Source organism: Peromyscus californicus, unplaced genomic scaffold (assembly GCF_007827085.1).
Source record: "Peromyscus californicus insignis strain IS unplaced genomic scaffold, ASM782708v3 Scaffold_8__1_contigs__length_139910024, whole genome shotgun sequence".
NCBI classification, from domain to species: Eukaryota; Metazoa; Chordata; class Mammalia; order Rodentia; family Cricetidae; genus Peromyscus; species Peromyscus californicus.
The window spans coordinates 51,368,944-51,387,838 of NW_026294606.1; the positions used below are offsets into that span (position 1 = coordinate 51,368,944).

Below are 18,895 nucleotides of genomic sequence, written 5' to 3' on the forward strand. Positions count from 1 at the left end.
AATTCGTATTTTATTAAAGTAACATTAAATTTTATTTCTTGAGCCTGAAAATTTAAAGGTTGAGCTGTTTAATTTATGGTTAAAATGAAAGGTAAGAGTCAGATGGGGTTCAAAAATGGAGCCACAAGTAAGCCTCAGAGCAGGTGTGGAACCCCCAAACTTGTTTTAGGAAGAATCAACAAAGGTTTAAAGTGTGCAAACTTTAACCATGGCTCTCAAATTTTAGTCCATCCAAACATTTTGAAACATCTTTTCTCTGGCTGAGGCCGAGGTTCCTTGTTGTTGTTGTTGTTTGTTATGTTGTTTTTGTATTCCACTTTATTTATCGTGTGTGTGCCCTCTTGCATGCCACTGTGTGGAGACTAAACAACAAAAACTAGTTTTCTCCTCCTACCAGGATCAAACTTGAGTCACAGACTTGGTGGCAGGAACTTTTGACTGCTCAGTCATCTCACAGGCTCTGCAGATTAATTTTGAAGTTCTCGTCTGTGTGGAGGTTCAGGTCCCATCCTCAGAACCACAAAAAAAAAAAAAAAATGGCTTTCCCCTTTCCCCATCTTTCATAGTCTCCTATAAACTTTTTCTTCCTTCCTCTTTTCTTCTCTTCATTCCTTTCTCCTCTCCTTTCCTTCCCCTCCTTTTCTCTTCCCCTTGTCCCCCATTCTCTCTCCTCTTCCCTCTCCTCTCTTCTCTCCACTCTTTTTTTCATAGTTGAGAGTGTACTTTGTTTGAGGTCTGTAGAGATCAGACTGTGAACCCCTGTCCTCCCAAGACCAGGAGTGTGATCATCCATAGATGCTACTGAGCCACCTGCTGGTTCACATGAACTCTCACACTTGGTCCTTCCTTTTTGCCTTCTAGCTGTTCCTGCCTGCTGTGGGACCTCTATCTGTTTTTCTGATGTGAGAGAGCCCTCCCTGTGTCTTTCTGAACACTCTTACATAGAAGGAGTTTGTAAAGCTGAGGTCACCCCAACAACTGAGAGCTCGGCAGAGACTTCCTTCCCTTGGAGAATGAAGGAGTCAGGCTGTCTGGTTCCATGCTTTCAGCCACTGCTTCCTTCCCTGGTGGAATGGTTCAATATGACTGAATGCAAACCAGAATCCATTGGAGAAAGCCTGAGCTCTGGCTTTACCACCTCCCTCTGGCAGGCTTCTCCCTGGGCAAACCAGTCTGTAAATGGATTTGTTGTTGTTGTTGTTGTTTTGTTTTTTTTCAGACTGTATCATGTAAAGATTATGGAAAAGGGATGGAACATTGAAAAATAACATCACCATACACAATGTGTGGGAGTTTTTGTTTGTTTGTGGTTTTTTGTCTTGAAAAGATACTGAAGTGGAAATAGGCATGTGTCATTTGCTAGACAGACAAGAAGGGGTGCAATGGTGGAATGTTCATGGGAGTAGAAGAAAGAAGGATTTTGTCCCAGTGGCAGTGACCTTTGAATGTGTCCAAGGAGCATCGCTTTCCTTGCCCTCCCTCACTTCTTTCTCTTCCCTTCCCTTCCTTTCTTTTCCCTCCTGTCCCTTCCCTGCTTTGTTTCCCCCCTCCTTTTCCTGCTTTCACCTTTCAAGTAGTCTTGTATTCATTCTTCACTGCTCTCTAGTCTGTTTCATTCAACAGCAACTTCTAAACATAGCTTAAGTTATGAGTTTTCTCACACATACAGGAGAGGTATGGATGAGAGTTCCTTAACTGATTTACATTATATGGAGTAGAGGAATGATTTAAAGACCAACACCAGGGTGTAAGAACCCCCTTGCCCGTTTGAAATATCGCCAGTCACATCTACTTAGCAACTGTGGTTACCTGCACAAGATCAAGTCAGTTAAAAATCCCAGCATGGACTGAGGAGGGACTCAGAAAGCCCCACCTGTCTGAGGAGCTACTAGCAAGTGATGGTTGTGGGGGAAAGAAGATCACTTTTCTTTATGAAGATGGCCCCCAACAGGTTGTCCATTCATAGTGGACGGCCCCACACCCATGCACATATGAACAGTATTAATTAGACTCAGAGGGTTAAAAATAAAGATTAAAATTTCAAAATAGGACAATGTTAAGGAGAGATATGTTGGGGGTGTCCTAGAAGTTGCAGGGAATTGATAGTATTATCAAGATATATTATATAGATGATACGAAATTTTCAAAAAATAGGCAAGAAAAAATTTAGATATCAGCTGTAAGAGTAGGTAAAATCAAGGGGGCTCTGTGATATCACCATAGCAAAGGTCCTAATCCACCCTCCTGAGTGACTTCAGGATCCACCCCTCTTTCCGGCCAGACCCTCATCCTTCCGCTCATCCCCATCAGTTAATTGGTTGAGGTCTGCACTGTTTGGTGATGGATGTGAGGTTTTTAAGAGGCCGGGAACATGACTGATGGAGATGTGAGTCATGGCAGAGCTGGGTGGTTTCCTGCTCTATGAAACAAGAAAATCATTTCTTCCTTTACCTCGTACATTCCCTGCAATGGAAGTGGCTTTTAAACTCTGCTTTCCTAAAGGAAATGCCAGTAGCATGCAGTCTGCCTGAGGTTGTGGTGTAATAGGGTGCAAAGGGGGTGAGAATAAAGTGAGAGCCAGAGAAAAGGAAGGGAGGTCAGAGGAAACGATGCATCACAGAGGTAAGGTTTCAAGACCAATTAGTAAAAACAGTGCTTTGTGTGACAGAACACAAAGCACTTACAGTCTTAGTCTTAGGATGATGGACATTTAAAAGTCTTAGGACTTTTAAAATGTGAAAAAGTACCTACCTTGTGCTCTTCTTGTGATGGTTCTATATACTGACACAGAGGGTGCCCAGTAGATAACAAATAACATGCACGGGGAAGCGGGGAGAATGAGAATGAGAGAGGGGGATGGAGGGTGGAAGGAGACAGTCTCTAACTGCTCCCGAAGGGCTACTTATGCTTTTTTATGCTTTTTCGTGTTTTCTCTTTCTATTCTCTCTTATACACTATCCAGTTCCTTGTGTGTGTGTGCAGGAGCAGTGGGCTTCCATTCCACATCCTGCTTCAGTTGAAAGTACCTATGCTCTTTTTTTCTCTTCTGCACTGTTACTTGCTGCATGCCCATCTTGACAGCAGGCTGCTTCTGTTTATTTAGGCAGTGTGTCTGTGTGTCCGTCTGTGTGTGTGTGTGTGTGTGTGTGTGTGTGTGTGTGTGTGTGTGTGTGCACGTGCGTCATGCACACACACACGCACATGCTCATGTGCTCATGTTTACAGAGGACAAACGTGGGTGTTGGTATTTGTCTCCCACCTTCTTTGAGGCAAGGTCTCCTGTTTGTTGCTGTGTGTGCCAGCATGTCCAGCGCCCAAGCTCCTGGGGATGCTCCTGGGTTTGCCTTCCATCTCTCCTGAGGAGTACTGTGTTTACAGATGCATGCTACCATGCTCAGCTTTCAGTAAGTTCTGAGCATTTGAACTTAGGTCATCTCACTTGTGTAGCAAATATTTTATCCACTTTCAAACTTTTATTAAGACAACTTACTTCTAACTAGAAGAATATCATTTTATAGTAAAAATCCTAATAGCAAATCAATACAATGTGGGGGGCATCATTACGAGTGAGAATTCATTAAAGATCATGAATTTTATATGAAATTAAAGACCCAGAAGTAAGAAATGCCAAGCTAATATAGCATTTTCAATGTTGATACACTTATATGGAAGAAAGTAAATACTTGTAGAAGTCCATCCTGAATACAGTAAACAGAAGTGCCAGTAAAAAGGAACGTTGCAGGCTGAGTGGATAGCTCAATCAGTGCAGTACAAGCTGTATAGAATCCGTGAAGACCTAGGCTCGATCCCCAGAACTCACATGAATATTCAGGTATGGTTTCACTTGTAATCTCAGAGATGTAAAGACAGAGACAGAAGGACTGGCTGCCCAGTCTAGATAAATTGGTGAGTTTCCAATTCAATGAGAGACACTGTCTCAAAAACCAAGGTGAAAAAAAAAAGAAAAAAAAAAAAAACAAGGTGAGAAGCCATTGTGTAAAACACCCAAGGTTGACCTTGGTGCCCCACAGGTGTTTCTGTGTATACACAAAAAGCATACAAACACACAACCAGATACACACCCATATAACACAAAGTAGCATTTTAAACATCAGGCAAATAGTAGGAGCTTAATCCATACTTGTTGAATTAAGTTCTGTGTGTAAGTAATTATTACAAAACATGTCAGAAGTAGTGTCTACATAAACCAGAAAGACTTTAATAAACATCTATAGAAAAGTTTTAATCTTTAAAAATTACTTGCAATAATAGTATAAAGAACTGTCATCTAGCATTGAACAATGAGAAGCATGTGCCATAAGATTTTACTATTTTCTTTTATAAATTTGTATTTATAGTATAAATTTTTTTAATTTTATTAAAAATTACATAATACAAAATTAACCATATTCACTATTTCTAACTGATTCATATTAACACACATGCACATTTTTTCATCTTAAGTTCTTATAAGGAACCCTTATAACTAGTGACTAGACAAATATAGCAGTTTCAAGAACAGCAAAGTTTTCTGAACAGGTGCATTCACTAATGACGTCAATGACAGGCAAGATCACAGGTTCCCTGTTGCCTTGGCAACACAGGCTCATGCTAATGATTGGCCTTTCCCACATTCTCACCTGGGAATATCTTTGAGTCTCAGCCTTTGGGGGGAAGTTTGTAAGGAAACCTGTTCATCAAAGGAAGAAAACTCGGGTTTTATCATTTTATACCAAAAAGATTTCAATATTGTCTTTTATCTGTTTGTTTTGCATCTGGGTCTATAAACTGATACTCTCTGCTTATAATGAACACTCCATGAAAACTAGCCTAATATGACTGGTCCCTAAAAGGCTCCCTTGAAAGGTATTGGCAAACTGAGTCATGAGTGCACACTTGATTTATTGATGGATTATGAACAGTTCATAGGTATGATTGATACATGACATAATCAAAATAATTTTGCATTTTGTTCCATTTAAAGTAAAGATTGTAGATATAAATCATGTCCTGTAGTTTAGACATTTACCCCAGAAGGGAGTAAATCATAGCCTAAATTCTATTTTATTTTCTTTGGTAGTCTGACAAAAGCTTTAGATATGCAGTCAAAGATTAAAATGTGTAGAAACTACAAAAGATGTGCTGATGTGCTAGTGAAAAATGAAAATTATTATTAAAATATAAATTTAAAAACCTAAAGACATTTTTCAAAAGTTACTTTCCTTTTTCAAATCCTTTCTCCTTCACTTGAACAACTCTCTCTCTCTCTCTCTCTCTCTCTCTCTCTCTCTCTCTCTCTCTCTCTCTCTCTCTCTCTCTCCCCCCACCCCCGTGTGTGTATGTGTGAGTGTGTGTGTGTGTGTGTGTGTGTGTGTGTGTGTGTGCATGTGTGTAGGATTGTACACCCATATGGGGATGTAGATGTATGCATAATATGTGAAGGTCAGAGGACAACTTCTGGTAGTGGATTCTCCTTCTACCATGAATTTCAGGTCTTGCACTCAGGTGAACAGACTTGCACAAAACTTTTCCTCTATGAGCCATCTCTCTGGCCTTAAATATCTTTTTGTCTTCTGTCTATTCTATTTTTAGACTTGACATTCATGCCTGAATTTTTGTGTTCTGTAAGAAGTGGTGATTGTTTTTACCATTTTAAAGTAGCATTTATTAAATTTCAAGTTTGATTTAAAAAATACATGGTTTAGAAAACTCTTACGTTATCTGCAAAATTTGAAGCTGGATTATTTTTTCCATTGACACATGGAGTCTTAAAGGAACAGTTTTCTAAATGTTGCTTGAGCTTTAGTACCATGCTCTTTATTTTATTCATCCCTTCATCTCATTTCACTCCTCAGTCCCCGCCCACTCTCGCACTTCCTGAGCAAGATGAGTTTGTGAACACATTTCCTTTTTTCTTTTTTTTTTTTTTTTTTTTTTTAGCTCAGGACTGAAATGAAGGCTCCCTGCAGCCACTGGCAGAACGTCTGATGTCACACATGCTCCTCTGAGACTGAAGTCTAAAGCATTGTGAATCTTTTTTGACTCTCTTTGTACAGCCGCTGTATTCTAAGAAGGTATAGATATCATGTTCTGTGGTGTGCCAATAACCCAAGAGAGAAAGGGTTTCCAGGTAGATGACATCTGATCTAACTCGCATAAGAACCATTAAACGTTCTCATTGTCTATCTCTTTAGTCTCAGGATTTAGACCTGCAGATGTCTTTCTTCTGAAACATGGAACCACTGAGGGAGGAAATTTGCCAGCTGGTGTTTTTAAATGTGTGTACTTTCATAGGGCATTACACTCTGTTTCAGCTATTTCATTTCAGAGTAAGTTACTTCCATTTCACGTTGGTAATCACTGATTATTTGGGTTCATTTCAGAGAGATTCTCTTCATTTTTAAGCAGCATGCCTTGTTTAATGGTTACAATTTTAATAGAAAAATTGAATTATTACTTTGCTTTTTTTTTTCTCGGGGGCAGGTTTTGAGACAGAGTTTCTCTGTGTTGTTTTGGTGCCTGTCCTGGATCTTGCTCTGTAGACCAGACTGGCCTTGAACTCACAGAGATCCACCTGGCTCTGCCTTCTGAGTACTGGGATTAAAGGTGTGCACCACCACCACCACCACCACCACCACCACCACCACCACCACCACCCCGGCTGAATTATTACTTTTATGAAGTTATGATAAGTCATATATCTTATGAAGTTATTTAAAGGTTGAATTACTTCTTAAGAGGAAGCAGGAAGAACCTCCAGGAAATACTTAAAATTCAGTCACTAACATTTTTAGTATTTGTGTATGAGATATGGAAAAGATAATGTATGTGAATTACTGTGAATCTCAAAGCTGTGAGGCCTGAGGGCATTTGCATATCTCATTTTTGATTCTTTGACAGTTTCATACATATATATAATGAATTGTCATTTTCATCCCCTTACCCTCTCTCATCCTCCCTCCTCTAAGCCCTTCTTCCTAACATGTCCCCTCCTAATTCATATCCTCTCTGTCTCTGTCTCTGTCTCTGTCTCTGTCTCTCTCTCTCTCTCTGTGAGTGTGTGTGTGTGTGTGTGTGTGTGTGTGTGTGTGTGTGTGTCCCACTGAGTTTAATTGGAGTCACATGCATGGGTGAGGGATTCTTTAATGGAGCATGAGGAACTTACTACTGGCTACCACTGAAGGAAATAGCATCCTCTCGCCCTGCAGCCATTAACTGATAGTTCACTGACTAAGGGGAGGCCTCCTGAGCCCTTCCTCTGTTGGTGATGAAATACCAAGGGACTAGGCCTTGTGTTCAGGCAACCAAAGCCAACATTTGCATATCTTTGTGGGGTTTTTTATTATTATTATTCTCTCATACTATACATCCCAACAGCAGCCTCCCCTCCATCCCCTCCTCCCACCTCCCACCTCCTCACCCCCAGATCCACTGTTCCTCCGATATTTGCATATCTTAAGAGCTATGTAGATTTGAAATTCAATGAAGCCATCTTTCTGAGCTTCTTTGAATAGAAAAAGGAAGATCAAGCTCCTAAACTGACCACATAACTTCTTCCCTCTTCACGGTATGCACAGTATGTAGTCATTTAATGAATGCTGTTAGGCCTCCTCAGGTCACTGGCCAAAAATTCCAAGAGATCTCTAGCCAAAGGAATGGGCCAAAAGAAATTCCAGATATATATACATACATATGAAAATAACTACCTGTCAGCCCTGAGAAGATGTAGAATAGGGCACACACAAATCTCTAAAGCAACTCTATTAGCATTTTCTTTTCAATGAAAACCTGTGTATGTGTAATAACTTATAGATACCATTTTAAGATATTTCCTAGTGAAAGTGTTCTGATTAATCGTTTCATTAATCAATTAAAATTGGCATTTCCAGCAGAATTTTTACTATTCATATTCTCCTTTAGAATATTTCCAATAACTTGAGGCTGATGGGTTTTTATAAGCTCAATTTATTACAAGCATGAGAACCACTTGAAAGATTTTTTTTCATTTAGTCATTTATCAAACCTAAAAGTATCTTACAGGTCAATTAATTGTGAAGGTCATTGAAGGTCACCTTAGTACCAACTTCCAAGGGTACACCTGGAGCTCTAAGGACATTCCCAGCCTTTTCAGTATTTCAGATAAACAAACAAATGAAAACTAACAACATTTATAATATTTCTGAAACACTTCTGTCCAGCCTCCTTCTCCCTCTCAACATGTACAGTGGACCTTATCAGAGCCCCAAAAAGTACCACATTGCAAAGGACAGACCCCCAAATCAAGGAGGAAAACCCATCTATCTCCTGTGAGGCCGACAGAGAGAATTCCCAAAAGAGAGAATCATGTTCTTTCCTGTGGCATATTACTTGTTCACTGTGGGTGGGCACCATCTCCTTCTATATAAGGATGATGATGTTGATGATAATGATGATATCTTCATGAGGCTGCTGTGAGAAATCAGTACACTCAAGGTCCTCAGTTTGCCTGAATTACGGTAACTGAATGAGTTAGCTTACTTTTAAAATTCAAAACATGTCAAACTCCAAATATGTGGGCATATTCTTACTCAACAAGATACCTGTATTCTTAGTTTGTATGTTCCTGGGGATTAAAAACATATAGGAGACTGAAATTAGAGAAAGAGTTCATTTCCTCAAGAATTTGGAATGTTGTAGGGGGAAAAAACTGGCTCAGTTTTTTTCCTTCTCAGAGGACTGATAAATCTTTGTACATTTACATTGTTTATCTCCCAGGAATGCCATTAATATGAAGAACTAAACCTTTAAAAGGCTTGCTTTAAATCAACCCTTCCATTGCATGTGCAGAACAAATTAATTTTGGAATTTATTCCTTGACCTGAAAACTACCCCAACCTACTATGCCATGGATGTATTTTTTTTTTTCAACACAAGTCAGCTGTAGCACTTTAAAAACCTGGTAGTTCACTATTGTTGTTGTTTGTGATGTTCAGAGAAGTACAAGACTCAATGAATATAAAGGTCCATTGTTTTAGCCCTTTTTCATTTTGGAGAAAAACCAATGAAATGCCTCACAGAGAACGGAGGATGGGACATATATTTCAGAAGCACTGTGGGCTGGAGTTGTAGCTCAGTGGTCATCTGCTTTCCTGGGTATATGAGGGCCTGGATCAATCCCCAGCACAGGAAGTAAAGGAAAAGAAAAAGAAAAGCAGTTGCATCTATGTCTTTATTCTTCACAAAGAAGAGCTAGGAGGAATGAAATACTGTACATTTCACTAACCGTAAAAGTAAAGTTCAGAGAGGTTATATGTCTTTACTGGATGTATATGTCTTTACTCTGCCAGACTGCTGTGTGAATGTAAAACCGAACATCTCTACAGAGTAAGACAGATGTTAACATGAAATTGATCCTGTCAGTAGCAGGAGTTTAGAAACCCTAAGCAATTACAGAAGATAGAGAGCAGGATCTCCAGTGAAATGGGGTGTGGGACTGGAGCAAGACAGAAGAGATAAGGGAGACTTTTCTTGTGTTCTTCTAAATATAATAATCCTCTCTTCATCTGGGTTTGTTTCCTGCAGTTTCAATCACCCATAGTCAAGCACAATCTAAACATGTTAAATGGCAAATTCTAGAAATAACTTATAAATTTTAAATTGCGTACTGTTTTGAGTAGAGGAAACATCAGCATTATGATGGTATTCAAGCCCATCCTGGATTTTAATCACTCCTTTATCTAATAGATTCATTCTGTATATGCTATCCCACCTATATCACTTGAGTCATTTTGGTTAACCATCAACCCTTCCAGCACTACAATGCTCATCTTCAAATAATCCTTACATGGAAGCCTAATCCTACTTCAAAGGGCTCAGAAGTCAGCTCATCACATAGCCTCTATTACTTCATATCCTCACAAGGGTGAGGAAGCACAAGAGAGCACATTGTCATAGCCTCTGTTATGTGTGTGTTATTATTATGGCTCTTTTGATGTTCACCTTTGACTATACATGATGTACAGATTAAATTATGTATATATATATATTCAAACCACAGTAGCCCCAAGGCTTACTGTTTCATGGCTTGGGCAAGTGTAGCTATGATGCTTCTTTATATGCAAGTGTTCAAGTTGCTGACTTTAAGACACACAGAGGGGAAAATAAATATATGGGAGAAAAACAGTATATGCAGGATGTGCTACTGTTAGTGATTTGGGGCATCCACTGGGGTTATTGGAAGAAATCCCCTGATGATAAGAGGAAATAACTGCATTATTTTGCTTCTATTCAAAATTTTAAATTGTTCATTTTGTTAAGTTCTGTATTTTTGTTGGTTTGTTTATGACTGTTATATAAATATGCATTAGTTAGTTTGGGTTTAAAATTAAGAAATATGTTCACTAGGCACTTCTTATGGATTTCATTTTGATTTGTGGGGCTGTTTGTTTGTTTGTTTGTTTGTTTGTTGAGACAGGGTCTCAGGTAGCCAAGGCTAACTCATTACTCACTATGTAACTGAGGCTGAACCTGAATTTGTGATTTTTCTTCCTCCAACTCCCACGTACTAGGACTGCAGGCATTCATCACTACACCCAACTTCAATTTATGTATTTTAAAGGGAAGGTCATTTTTCAGTAGGACAAATGCCCAAGTATTTACTAGTAAACAAAGCTGCACCCATAATTTTTGAGAGTTTAAATATTTTTATTTTATAAGCTTCTCCCTGAATTACAATAAATAGAATTAATTGTACTAATGGCCAATATTAAATATTATGTTAAGGAAAAATTTTAAAGCTTCTCTCTAATTTAATTTTAAAATTATTTAGTTACAAAGGAACAGGGTTCCTTTCTTGTCATCTAAGACTCCTTAGGGAGCATCCCTGCTCACAGAGGATACAGCCAAAGTGTTCCACCGTCTGAGACTTAATTGCTTGGCCCATATAACGTCCTCATTGTTCATAGGGGATTCTGACATCCCAGTGTACTTATGGTCTAACTAGACTTTTGTTGGATTAATAAATAGAGTTTCTGAAAAGAGATATTTGGACAAAATTCTTTTTGTGCATATGTTTCTACATAGATATTTCTATCCATTTAGATTTTGTGGCCGGGCAGTGGTGGCGCACGCCTTTAATCCCAGCAGAGCCTTTAATCAGGAGGCAGAGCCAGGCGGATCTCTGTGAGTTTGAGGCCAACCTGGGCTACAGAGCGAGTTCCAGATAAATAAATAAATAAATAAATAAATAAATAAATAAATAAATAAATAAATAAATAAACGAACAAACAAACAAACAAACAGATTTTGTGTGTGTGTCTTAAAGTCAACAGCATGAACACTTCCACAGAAAGAAGCATCGTGCTTGCCCAAACCATGAAACAATAAGCTTTGGGGTTACTGTGTTTAGAGGATTTTGTAACACAGAACACCACCCTGCAAATGCCACCAAAGGACAATGACACCACCATGTCCCCAACACATTTTGAAACATTAGAAAATCAACAGTTGTGAGTTCCTTTGCTTTATTCTATAGAAATATGGTGATGTTTAGCAAGATAGAGGTTTTAAACATTAAACTATTAGGTATAATCTTTGCTCTGAGAATTGTTAACTTCACCAAACAGATTAAGCATATTATTTCTATCTGAAATTATTTTTCTTAGAGAATCCTTTTTGTTTTTCTGTTTGGCCCAATTGCAGGATTCTGGAAATAATTCGCTGAAACACACAAATGATGATTTTTCCCCCAGATTTAATGGGAATAACTATTAAATTCATATTCATATTAAGTTCATATTAATAAAATGCTATGAACTGCATATATTAAAGAATGATTGGAAGTTTGGATGTTTTCATAGACATGCTATCAACATAAGCAAGGCAGGCAATATGCCCTCAGTTTGTAACACTTTGTAATCCTCCAAAATCCATGCCATCTGCCTTTCACCTTGTTGCCCATCATCAGGCATCCATTGATGGACTTTCTGGAAGTTTCTAGAATTTTCTAGAATGTTATAAAAGTGGAATTACACAAAATGCTTATTATCTTGCTCCATTCAAGCATAATTTTTTGGAGACATTCATACTTCTGTATGTATTGAAAGTGTATTCCTTTGTGTTGATTACTACTAATTCTATTATAACTATATGCTGATTTATTTTTCACTTACTTCCAGAGTGAAATTGATAAGTTAACTCTTTTATGGACAAGCATGTCCATGTTTTTGTATGGGAAAATGATGTTACTTCTCTTACTTGGTTAAAAAGCAAGGAGTAGATTGTTTGTGTCAAATTCCTGTTTTACTTTTTAGGAAACTGCCTAACTGTTTTCCAAAGGCTACAGCATTTGGCATTCCCAGCAGCTAAGGAGGCTTTCTGTTTTCTCCACCCTTGCAGACATTGCTATAGTTGGTTCTTTTTAATTTTCATTTGTTCTTGTGAGCACACAGTAATAGCTGTTGTTTTCATTCCATGTCTGTAAGGACTGATAGTCTGTGGACTATCTGCAGATATTCTTTGGTGATGTGTCAGTTGAAATGCTTTCTCTGTTGCTTTTCTTGGGCTGTTTGTCTTTTAATAGTTTTTAATAATTCTTCATATATATTTATTTTTTATTTAATATTTTTATTTTACAATTAACTTAATCTCACATATCAGCCAAGGATTCCCCCATCCTCCCTCCTCCCACTCCCCAGCCCTCCCCCCCCAATCCACCCCCCATTCCTACCTCCTCCAAGGCAAGGTCTCCCCTGGGGAGTCAGCCCAGCCTGGTAGACTCAGCCGAGGCAGGTCCAGTCTCCTCCTCCCTACACCAAGGCTGAGCAAAGTATCCCAGCATAGGCCCCAGGCTCCAAAAAGCCAGCTCATGCAACAAGGACAGGTCCTGGTCCCACTGCCTGGGTGCCTCCCAAACAGTTCAAGCTAATCAACTGTTTCACTTATCCAGAGGGCCTGGTCCAGTTCCGGCTCTTCAGCCATTGGTTCACAGTTCATGCATTTCCACTAGTTTGGCTATTTGTCCCTGTGCTTTTTCCAATAATGGTCTCAATATCTCTCACTCATACAGTCCTTCCTCTCTCTTGCCGATTGGACTCCCAGAGCTCCACCTAAGGCTCAGCCGTGGATCTCTGCATCTGCTTCCATCAGACACTGGTTGAGAGTTCTATCATGACAGCCAGGGTGTTCGGCCATCTGATCACCAGAGCAGGTCAGCTCAGGCACTCTCTCAACCATTGCCAGTAGTCTACAGTGGAGGTATCTTTGTGGATTTCTGAGGACCTCTCTAGCACTCTGTCATCAAGGAAATGCAAATCAAAATGACTATGAAATACCATCTTATACCCATCAGAATGGCTAAGATCAAAAACACTGAAGACAGCTTATGTTGGAGAGGATGTGGAGCAAGGGGAACACTCCTACACTGTTGGTGGGAATGCAAACTTGTACAGCCACTATGGAAATCAATATGGCACTTTTCTTAAAATGTTGGGAGTCAACCTCCCTCAAGACCAGCTATACCACTCTTGGGCATATACCCAAGGAATGCTCAATCAAACCACAGGGACACATGCTCAACTATGTTCATAGCAGCATTATTTGTAATATCCAGAACCTGGAAACAACCTAGATGCCCTTCAACTGAAGAATGGATAAATAAAATGTGGTACATATACACAGTGGAGTACTACTCAGCAGAGAAAAACAATGACATCATGAGGTTTGCAGGCAAATGGATGGAACTAGAAAAAATTATCCTGAATGAGGTAACCCAGATTCAGAAAGACAAACATGATATGTACTCACTCATAAGTGGATACTAGATATAAAACAAAGGATAACCAGACTGCAACTCACAATTCCAGGGAGGCTACCTAGTAAAGAGGACCCTAAGAAAGACAAAGTGATTGCCCAATAACAGAGAAATGGATGAGATCTACATGAGCAAACTGGGTGTGTGGCGGGGGGGCAATGGAGGACAAGGGTCGGGGAAAAGAGAGCTTAGGGGAGCGGGAGGTCCCAGCTGGATCAGGAGCAGAGTGAGAGAACAGGGAGGGAGATATCTTCATATATATTTATAGACAAATCAAATACATGTATGAAAAGTATCATAAGCAACAGTTTGCATGCAATATACCATAATGTGATCACCTTACTTGTGTGTGTGTGTGTGTGTGTGTGTGTGTGTGTGTGTGTGTGTGTGTGTTGTACATGTGTGTGCACATATGAAGACAGAGGTTAATGTCAGGTGTATTCCTCTATCACTCACCAACTTATTTTTTGAGGCAAGAACTGTCACTGATCTGGAGCTTATCTATTAGACTAGGAGGGACAGCTTCCACTTATTTCCACCTCCCAAGCAGTCACTAGAATTGCAGGTTCATGCCATCATGTCCAGCTTTTTACATGGGTACTGGAGAGCCAAACACAGGTCCTCAAGCTTGCACAGCAAGCACATTACTGACTAAGTGTCTCCCCAGGCCCTAAATCACTTTTTATCCACATATACTTCTAAGTTTTATAGCCTTTAAAGGAACAATACAAAGCATAAATCAATTCTAATATCAATATTTGTGCTCCAAAACTATGATGGCATGTTACTACATTTGTCCTGTATATATTCCCTCATGATTTCTGATCAATGGTGTACTAAAGTCCATTGGCTTTGGCCATGATTATCAAGCTGCTGCTGCAGTTCCTAATCTAGTGTGTATTTATGAAACAATATAACTTCATGTAGATACTATAATAGCTAATATTAAAGAACACACTGCTTATAAGTCATGGTTGCAGTCCTTTCCCATAGGTGAAACAATTGAATCTTTATTGTAGATTGTGTGTTATGATTTTATTTTATTAACTTTTAGTCTTTTGACTGTAGAATCTTTCCATGTAGACCACATTAGCTTCAAACTCACAGCAGTCCTCCTGCATCAGCCTCCCAAATGCCAAGGTGAAAGCATGCCTCTCTGCATCTGGCAGTGATTGTAGTTAAGATGAGCAAACTGAGGCACAAAAGGGACAGATACCCTTGGTATGCAGAATTGACAGGGATCCCTGTCACATCACACACTGGCTCTAGTAGTATTCATAGCCCCTGTGCTCTGAAAAGTGCTCAGATGTTTTCTTTAAAAAAAAAAAACTCTAACCACATTTCTTCACTATAAATCACAAATCATGCTTTAGTTTACATACCCTCCAATGAATCTTCATACAAACAAAGTAAATGAATTTGAGTTCAGCCTTTATTTCCCTTTCCCACCAATGAAATTACCAAAATGAATGGAATGAAAACAATGAAATTGAGGTTCTGGGAGCAGGGGCTAAAAATATACAAACCATAAACTGCGTTTTTCATCCATTTCACTTGTTAAATATGAAAATATCTGTTTTACTGGTTTTTACAGCATGCTTTCCATAGGAGCAGCTACCCCATGGAACACTGGCTACATCTGAGGCTTGTAGGTGATCATTTATTTATTTAGCTGACAGAAAGCTTAATTAGGGTTGTTTCTCATTGAATGATGAAACAATTTCATGAAGTGGGCAGAACTGTGTGCAACATTCTTCACCATAGCATTCTTGGGTACCTCTAACTGAAAACAGATCACCAATTGGGTTATACTTAAGCAAATTGATAGATACTGAAGAGAGTGAGTAGAAATTGTAATGGCTTTTAATCTTTCTCAGTGCCACATGCAAGATTCTAATGTATGTAAATGAACTGTTCTCATGGACCCTGCAAATATGGAGACTCTTTGGCTCTCTAATGTGTCTCTGTCATTGTCCCATGAGCCCGGCAACCAGTTTCTCTCTCTGCTTAAAGATCTTCAGCAACAGAAGCCCCATGATTTGTTCAGATCTTTCAATGTTTCAAAGGACCATCAGAAGTTATGCTTCCTAAAAGGTTCTTAAGGAGTCAGGTGTCAGCGTTCTAATTTTTTTTTCAATTCATCTGTTTCTTTGTTAGTTTTATTTGTTAATTTGGCCCAACCTAGAATCATCAAGAAGGAAAGTCTTACTGAGGAAATATCAGTTCAATTTGTCCATGGGCATGTTAAGGTAGGGAGAGTTGTCTTGCTTATTAACAGATGTAGGAAGACTCAGCCCATTGTAAGTGGCACCATTCCCTGGGCATTGTCTCGAAGAGTAGAAAAGAGCAGAAATCTAATTGAGATCAGACAAGCAAACAATTATGATGCATTTATTCCCTGTAGATGTGATGTTTAAGTTGCTGCCTTGACTTCTTTGCAATAATGGACTATAGCATGGAATTGTGAGCCCAATGAACCTTTTCATCCATAGGTTGTTTTTTGCCAGGATAATTTAGCACCATAATAGAAATAAAACTAGAGCAGTCTGTCCAAAGAAAAAAAGATACATTTAATTGGGCTGTTTCTGTTGAATCTTCATTAGCTGATTTTATGAATGGAGCTGTAACTGTTAATTGAATTGCCCTTTATCAATCAAGGATTTCTATACTTTCTACATCTGTCAAAGTTGTCTTTAGTACTTCCAAACTTCCTTGAGTGAGAAAACTACTTCTTCTCGTTTTGAAAATTGCAGCCCTCCTCTTCAGACAGATAAGGAGAAAGCAATCAGACCCAGTGATAAACAGCAGACAGCCTATTCCTCACTGCCTGCCAGCTTCCCTCTTCCATAAACTCAGAGAAGTGTTGTCCTAGCACTGTGAGAAATGATGAATTTCTAATTTATTTTTCTCCAAACTTCCTTTGTTGCATCCCCCTAAATGTACAGACCCTATGTACTTCTAACCATTCTCTGGATTCTTATAGGAACTTACTTGGGGAGTAGTGTGTACCTAACTTATTGGCAGTTCCTGTAGAAAATCATAATGGTTCTGGTTATAGAGTTAGACCAGCTTTAAATTCCACCAGTGAGGAATCAACCTAACTTCGCCAGGACTCAATTTCCCCTCCTCAATTACAGCAATGAAAATTGACACATACCCCCTCCCACCATAGTTACAGTAAAACAGAATCACTACATAACTTGTGAAAACTATATGGAATGAGTAAGCCCATGTTGGATGTAAACTTGAGCTTAAGAGAATGCTGTGTGAACTATTACAAAACAGGCAGATGGGATTCAGGGCACTGTGCCCTCCTTTTCTGTATGTCTCACCCAATGCTCTTAGGAGAACACTAGCAGTGAAAGTGAAGAGGTGATGTGTTCATGAAGCTTGAATTCTTTGCTCATCCTCCAGCTCACATTCTCATTGCTAGAGACTAACTCCATGGACTAGCACATGACTTACAGCAGAGAAAGCATTTCCACAGCACCACATTTGCATGTGACGTAAGAAAAATATCCAATGTTGTATCTTTATACATATATTAATGTAGGTTTTTGCACATATATATGAAAGTGATGATTATTCATACACACACACACACACACACACACACACACACACGAGAGAGAGAGAGAGAGAGAGAGAGAGAGAGAGAGAGAGAGAGAGAGCACAAGTACTTATATGTTTGAAATGTATTCCAGTTAAAGTACCACATAATGAAGCAGAGTTCCTGTTCAGTATGATACACATAAAAACAAAGAAGCCTAAGGACTTAAGATTCCATATGTAATACTATTAGGAAAAGATCTATCACTGCAAAGGGAATAGAAACAAAGGAGCAAAAATTTTTTGAAGAAGAAATCAAGTTACTGTTGTAGTGTACATTCTTATCTCTGTGACTTTGTGTCTCTCTCTAGCAGGTGAATATATATATGAGACAGGGTTTCTCAGTGTAGCTTTAGAGCCTTTCCTGGAACTTGCTCTGTAGCCCAGGCTGGCCTCAAACTCACAGAGATCTGCCTGCCTCTACCTCCCGAGTGCTGGGATTAAAGGCGTGTGCCACCACCGCCCAGTATGTGAATGTATTTTATTCTGTCTCTGTCTCAAATCTTTTCAACACTGCTTCCCTCTCACAAATGCACACCCATTCAACCCACATCAATGAGTGCAGGCTCTCATCAGAAATGCAATGCGCTGACAGTGATAATTAGGAAAGATGCAGCATCCCCATGCAAGATGCCCAGAAAAGAACGTCATTCAATAGTCCTGTAGCTCTTCTGTGCTTTCTTAAAGCCTGTAGCTCAAACTGACTAATGATACTCATCAAAAATTAACCTATGAGCCTGGAATCTGAATAAATGCAAAAGCTGAGAAAGTAACTGCATCTATTAAAAGTATTAATGGCTGTATTGATCCTGTAGAATGAAGCACATCAAGGCATCAATTATATAATATTGTTAAGACAAAAAAATAAAGACAGAAAAGAACAATGCCATATATAGTATAGAAGTCTAGATAGCACCTTACTTAAAGACATATTATGTCATCAGTATGACATTGGTAGGTAGCTACAAGGGCATTAATAGTGTGTATCAAAATAACTTTTAGAATTATAATTCTTATTTGTAAACAGTGTGAACACTGTGTCATTTCTTGCCTTATGCCTGGTTTCCCTGTGATCCATACTGCTCTAAGCTGGTAAAAATACTAACTTCTATCTTGTCCAACAAAATGTTTATTCTCTGAGTCTGGAAAGATGGATCAACATTTAAGAGAGAGCAACTGCTTTTCTTGCAAGAGACCTGCAGTTCCCAACACCTATGCCAAGTGTCTTACAACCACCTATAACTCCAACTCCAGAGGATCTGATACCCTCTCCTGGCCTAACAGGCACTGTACTTGCACACACACACACACACACACACACACACACACACACACACACACACACACACAATTAAAAATAAAATATTTTAAATGTATACTCTCTTAATAGAACTAACATTATGTGAGGCTAAAGGACAACCATGGGGACTGGCAAGATGGCTCAGTGAGTAAGCACTTGCTGCACAAGCCTGGTGACCTGAGTTTGATGCTTAGGCA

The 18,895-nt window shown here is 39.1% G+C and overlaps 1 protein-coding gene across 17 annotated transcripts in view; it reads left to right on the plus strand.

The window, feature by feature from the left end:
• Chrm3 (cholinergic receptor muscarinic 3) overlaps window positions 1–18,895 on the plus strand; it is a 474,104-nt gene that overhangs the window by 187,755 nt on the left and 267,454 nt on the right. For 4 of the 17 annotated variants that reach the window (XM_052728171.1, XM_052728170.1, XM_052728160.1 and 1 more), the window contains exon 2: window positions 5,941–6,074. The exons of the other annotated variants lie outside the window; for them this stretch is intronic. The gene's annotated coding sequence lies outside the window, so the exon portion shown is untranslated. The remainder of the gene's footprint in view (window positions 1–5,940; window positions 6,075–18,895) is intronic. 17 annotated transcript variants of the gene reach the window in all.